At 40.0% G+C, this 6,705-nt stretch overlaps 1 non-coding gene across 1 annotated transcript; it reads left to right on the top strand.

Annotated features, from left to right (window-relative positions):
* Positions 1 to 2,396: 2,396 nt before the first annotated feature.
* On the top strand, positions 2,397 to 2,530 carry LOC115871079. The gene has a single exon (XR_004047068.1). It is a non-coding gene; the product is annotated as a small nucleolar RNA SNORA70 (small nucleolar RNA).
* The last annotated feature ends 4,175 nt before the right edge of the window (positions 2,531 to 6,705 follow it).

The following is a 6,705-nucleotide window of genomic DNA, read 5'->3' as shown; positions in this document are numbered from 1 at the left end:
CCTCCTCCTACCCCAAGATCACAAAAAGGAACAGCTCAGTGTACATAGTAAAGCATTGTTCGAGGGAAAGTTCTTACCGCTGGAAAGTGATTTTAAAAGTTGCCACTGGTCAACTCAGACTCATGGGTTTCATTACAGCACTGTGCCTCATACCTTTTCCAGGGGCTTATTTTCTGAGAGTAGATAGCTGGCACTTTCTTCTTAGGTGCATGTCACCCCCACCCCACCCCCCACCCGCACCTCACCAAAATGAAACCCACTGTCCGCAAGTTGATTCCAACGCACAGCGACCCTCTCAGGCCGAGGCTTACTGCTCCATGACAGGAGCTCCTCTTTCTCCCACACAGTGGCTATGGATTTGAGTGGTTGACCTTGGGTTTAGCGACCCACGAGCTCTCTTTAGGGCTCCTTTTAGTTGCATCTATGTGGACTCCAATCTCCACACATCTGGTTAGCATCCAGGGTGTCAACCATTTGAGCCGTTTTAGGAGTGGGCTTCAAAACATTATCTTTTTATTTTCATTCAATTTTTCTATGAACTCTTTGAAGTCCCCTTGTGCAAGCAGTAAAAGGAAAGCCCTGATTGTTCAAGTCCTTCTAATCCTCTTTTAAGCATTTGTTTTACTTGACTAACAACACTGTTGTAGCAATGTTAATTTAAAAATTAATGTTAACCTTCAAATAAGGTCAGAATTGTATTCTGTGTTCAGTAGAAGAGAAATAATTCATTCAGCAAAACAATTGTTTTATCTCTAGCACAAGTTATCAATGACCCATACAGTCACCGTGTGTTCTGAGGGGCTGCTTTTATTTGCTCCAGATAATTTGTCTTCTATTTAAGGACCTAAGAAAAAGACTTCCAAGGAAATCATGAATAAATTTAAATTTTTTCTCTCAACTTGTTAAATATCAGTTTTACTCCACAACAATAGGGTTTTAATTATTTGGACAAAGGATGATTAATATTTTTATGCAAATAACGTATGTGCTAAATTGTTTTGCCAACCAAGCAACCCACCCCCACCCTCTTGGGACACATTTGTAAGTGCACAATGCCGTGAGTTTTGTATGTGGCCATATTGTTTATGGAAAGATGCAGGACTGTACTTCTTGAGATAGCTAGTAAAAGTGTTCAAATGTCTGCAGTCAACATTGCAAGGAGGCAAATGATTTAATTAATAAAACAGTATTTTAATGGATCACAAACTCAACTCACTGCCATCAAGTCACTGCTGACTCATAGCGACCCCATAAGACAGGGCGGAACTGTCCTATGAGTTTCTGAGAGGGTCACTCTTTATGGGAGCGAACAGCCTCATCTTTCTCCCGCACAGCAACTGGTGATTTTGAACTGCTGACTTTGGGGTTAAGTGGCCCAACATGTAATCATTACACAACCAAGGCTCCATTTTAATGGATATATTAGTAAAATCAAATGCTGTCCTTAGTGTAACCAGAAATTATTACCTGAAAAACAGTAGGAAAAGGTTTAATTAAAACATTATATTTTAACAAAATATGTAGAGCACCATCAAATTATTTCTCTAATGATACACTAATATGTGTATTAAGCTGTAATGTGTAATGTAATTTTTAAGATTATGTTAAATGATAATGTTAAATCTCCTAATGATCTGATTTCATTTTAAAAAGGAGGATATGGTTATATAAGTTTACAGAATTTGTTTCCCTTATAAACATAAAGTTTTCATTACTAAATGAAAGATAGTTTATTGAAAATTTATATTACTCTACAAATACTACTTGACAATTCTTTAGACAAGGCTGGTTTATCTTCACAGCAATATTATGTACTGTTCAAATAATTGCTCAGGTGGCTCATCTGTCTTAACACAGAGTTAAGACAGATGCTTATCTTTATATCTTAGAAAAATAATAGTCTCTGGTGATTTTAGGGAGAAATAAATTTAATGAAAAGTGAGCTTATTGAGAATTAACAAAATATATGAACTCAGCCTTACCACTTACTAATATTTTGATAAATTGTTTAATCTTCCTGAACTTCACATTCCTCAACTATTATTGAAGACAATGATAAGTAATGCATAAGTCTGTTATTAAAATTAAAAATAGACTTAAAATGTGGTATTTGCTATCTGATTTATCATCACTGTTATCATTTTCATGGTGTTTGTTCGGAGTGATATAGTACTATATTTCATCAATTTAATTTGACTAAAATATTGTATATCTTGTATACTAAAATAAATAAATTCTTGATGCTATCTATAACATGCTTAGGAAAAAGCAACTGCTCTATAGTCCATAAAACTGAAAGGCATGTGGTTCTTCATAGCCAAACAACATTTGCTATCATTTTAAGAATTATGAAAATACATGCCTGACAGTAGAATGTTTAGAAATGTCTGGTCTTGCTGCAGCCAATGAAGCCAACTGTCCTCCTCCTCGTGGGGGCCGGTGTGCCATGGCTGCAAACAGCAAGCCTCCTCAGTAGTGTATGCAGCCTATTGGTATGTATAGGCTGCCCTAAGGGACCTTGAAGACAACCTTTTGCTCCTTTTCAATGCCTCTGGCCTGGCTAATTTCTGCTCTCCCTAAACTAGGCTCCAAACAGGGATGTGAGGTGCTTTTGGGAAACCTCAAGGAACGGTGGCTAGACTCCACGTTGGCCAGGTTATCATGTCTATCCGCACCAAGCTTCAAAACAAGGAGCATGTGATTGAGGCCTTACGCAGGGCCAAGTTCAAGTTCCCTGGGCACCAGAAGATCCACATCTCCAAGAAGTGGGGCCACACCAAGTTTAATGCCGATGAGTTTGAGGACATGGTGGCTGAGAAGCACCTCATCCCGGATGGCTGTGGAGTCAAATACATCCCTCACCGTGGCCCCTCGGGCAAGTGGTGGGCCCTGCATTCATGAAGGCCTTGGTAGGCCTGTGCTGCCTCACTTGTACCCACCAAATAAAAATTGAACTTCCTGATTTAAAAAAAATATATATATAAACTCAAAAAAAAAAATGTCTGGTCTTTTCTCTGCTACAGTAGTGGTAACTGGTCCTAGCTATGGAAACACCCTGGAGTTCATTAAGCTAGGAACAATATAATATATTAACTTCAACAGTGGATAGGTATAGCGCAGCAATAGTGAGTCTACTCATTAAGAGAATCACATGGGCATTCAGAAATTAGTAGAGCTAATTTAATGCCCCAGTTTTTTCTTACCTCGGTATTTTAGTAAAAGAGTGCATCTGACAGAAGTTATTAGGGTAAATACATTATTACTTCTTTTTACAAACATAGATTTTGCTTGTAACTAATTGGACTATTAGATTATTACTGATATAATAAAATACAAGTATTGATCTATAAACAATTTTTAAATAAAATACTTTAAATTTCTGTTTCTTTTATGTAGTTTTAAATCACGTATTTTGTTTATTATGTCAAGAAAATCATCATTAAAACATAAACCTAAGATTTTCCGGTTTTGTTTTTCATTCTTCTTGGTGATAAGTTACCGGTTACCCTGGGCAAACCTTGGAAAGATGTGGGTTCGCTTTGTTTCCCTGCCAGTGCCCTTTCCCACGGAGGACTGCGTTCATCCGTGAAGGGCAGGGTCTTTCCTGGGGGTCGTTTTCAAGTAGCGATGATGGATTTGCAGGGAGGGATCGACCTCCCCTGGCCCTCTTGCTTGGGCTGCCGTCATGCTACCTGTAGGACTCCAGGCCAACATGTAGTTTCAGCAGCGGCTGAACCAGCACGGAATAGAGGCTACCTCAGGAACGATGGAACAAAGTTCAATCCTGTCGTGGGTCATTCTCCTGAATTTTCTCATTTCCTCCCTATACCCTGCCTTGGGAAGCCCTGGTGATGTAGGGGGCTGCAATCTGTGTGGTCCGCAATTTGAAACCACCTCCTCGGCAGGAAGACTGGGCTTTCTACTCTCCTATAGTTCCAGTCTGGGAAACCCACAGGGGGTCGCTATCAGTCAGCATTGACTCCATGGCACGGAATCATACCTTGGCTCAGTCAGTTACGGGCAAAACTTAAGAGTGGGCTTTCTCTTGACTACTCATCTCAAGCACTTTAACTAACGGTGGCTGCATACCAAACTTCCAAGATTTCTTAGGAAGTTGTCTGTCCTGGATACCAACGCTCCACGTAGTCAGGGCTAGACGGTGTAACGCTCAAACCTCACTGCCTTGAAGTTAATTCTGACTCTTGGCGACCATCTAGGAGAGGCAGAACTGGCCCTGGGGTTTTCCAAGACTGTAACACTTCATGGCAATAGAAAGCCAGCTCTGACTCCCATAGAGAACATGGTGTTCAGATTCCAGACCGGGTGGATCACAGCCCATCGTGGAACAAAGTGAGAAGAAAGCGCCCTAAGTGATGTAAATTTTAAGGAAGAAAGGCTTAGGAAAAACAAACTCTGTATGAAAAAGGGACATTATATTTTTAATATTCTCTGGGTCACTAGATACTTCATCTGTCCACCCCCTCCTAAAGGTCATGATGCCTTTTTTCATAAATTTATTAAATATCGGTCACGATGTCTTTAGCAAGATGCTATGCTCTTTAGTTTTATTGGCTTATGTCCTTTGCCTTTAAAAAAATACTTCTTTCATTTAGCTGCCTAGCGTTCACTTTTCTAGGCAGTCTGTTCCTGCCATTTTAATTACTGTTCATATTGTTGTATTATCAGCAAAATAAATATCAAAAGTAACATTAAAAAATTGAATACATTGATCATTAGTGATTTCATCATTGTTTGGGTTTACAATATCTGCATGGCTAGTGATTGTGAGCATTTTTTCATGTGTTTGTTAGCCATTTGAACATCATTTTTGGTGAATTATCTCTTCATGTTGTTTTTAACTACACTTTTAAGCTGGATTAGTACTCAGCTTCTGAGCTCAGTGGTCCCGTGGCCTCTGTGTCCGTGAAGCAGGAAGCATGCCTGCTGCTTGCCTCACAGTCTCACAGTCTTTGTGTTGCTTCTATGTTCTGCCTCCTGGTCTCGTTGCCTGGGTGTCTGTTCTTTGGGTAGCATGGTCTCTGTGGCCTCACCCATTTTGGTTGGGATTTACCATGTGCTCCAGTAGTGGCCCTTTTTCATTAATGGTTCGGTCTAGGAATTCTCTCTCTACCTGCTTCTGGGATCGCTCTCTTACACACAGGGGAATGACTGACTGAGGTGGAGATGTTATCTTTTAGCAGACCACATTCCAAGGAAACAGAGGGCTATGACTTGCTTTGCCCTTCAGAAAGATGGACACTCAGAGCACATCCCTGCCGATGAGTATAACAGAGACCTCCCTCCCAAATGGAGGTATAGCCACAGGCATAATGGCTAGAATGTACAAGACACCACAAAAGAGAAAATGGATTGAAGAGCCATACTAAGAAATTTCACTTCATCATGCACATCAAATTATTTAAATTACCCAAAAAAGAAATTAAGATAAGTTGTTAAGAGTTTGAAAGTCTCACAGTTATAGAAATATGAAAATTCAAAGACATTAGAAATATGAAAATTCAAAGACATTTTTCATTCTGTATCACTTGTTAATCTGATGTCCCATCACACTCAAATACTTTACCATGTACAAGATGTTCCCATGAACAGGCATGTTCTTCAGCATAGTCATCTATTGCCACCATGCTCAGGAAATTCACATGGGTACATTGCCACCATGCATTCCTCAGACTCCGATCAAGCTGCCAGATTGTTGAAAGCATGTTTTTGTTTTCATTTTTAATAGCAGAAAGACAATGGTTGGTATAGAAAAAGGATAGTGTACTGAATAGCATGTCTTTAGTTTCTAATGTCTTTTATAGTCTTTTGTGGAAAGATTACATTTAATATTCTTGTTGAATATCCCTCAATTTGAATTTATCTGATTCACATTATGTGTTGTTATCGGATTCAGATTATGTGTCTTTGACAGTAATATCGAAAAAGTGACCCTGCATCTCCTTTTAACTATATCCTATCAAGTGGGCATCTTTTCATTATTCCTATTACTGACAATGCCTATTTTGATATATTTTGATACCACGGATGAAATGAATATCTGCTATGCTATAATATAGAACTCCTTCTGTCCACAGTTTCAGACGGACATAGATAAGCTCACCCTTCTCCCAAGAGCAGCTGATGATTTTGAACTGCTGACCATGTGCTTGGCAGCCCAACACATAACCACAATGCCACCAGGGATCCACATTTACCTTCTGCATAGGGCGCCTTGATTTATAGGGCAGATGTTCCAAGACCCCCCCAATAGATGCCTGAAACCATGGACAGAAGGAAATTCTGTGGATACTTCATATACTATGTTTTTTATGATACATACATCTGACAAGTATCAAGGGTGCCGCTGAGGGCAATTAACCCATTGGATGCTAACAGGGGAAGCACAGTTTCTCACTCCACTGTTTTCTAGGCTGGGGCCCAGTGAAGGAAGAAGACACGAACTTTTTGACTATGTGAGTTTTCATCAAGTTTCTCAGAAACACACAATTGTACCTACGCTGACCTCGGGTATCTGGAACGGAGGAAAGTGAAACCTCAGACAAAGGAGGACACAACTTGGTTGATCAATGATTAGCCTGTAGCCAATCTCATCTCGCTACAGCTGCGCCTTTTTCTGCCTAGATGCCTCCTCGCCTCCCGCCTTGTGGACTCTAACCACACGTGCTCCCCAGTGCAGCCCACCTC

Source organism: Echinops telfairi, unplaced genomic scaffold (genome assembly GCF_000313985.2).
Source record: "Echinops telfairi isolate 266 unplaced genomic scaffold, ASM31398v2 ScPeMD7_3533;HRSCAF=4204_0, whole genome shotgun sequence".
In the NCBI taxonomy this organism is placed as follows: Eukaryota; Metazoa; Chordata; class Mammalia; order Afrosoricida; family Tenrecidae; genus Echinops; species Echinops telfairi.
Note: the sequence above shows the minus strand (reverse complement) of the source record. Positions and strands in the feature narration are given on the sequence as shown.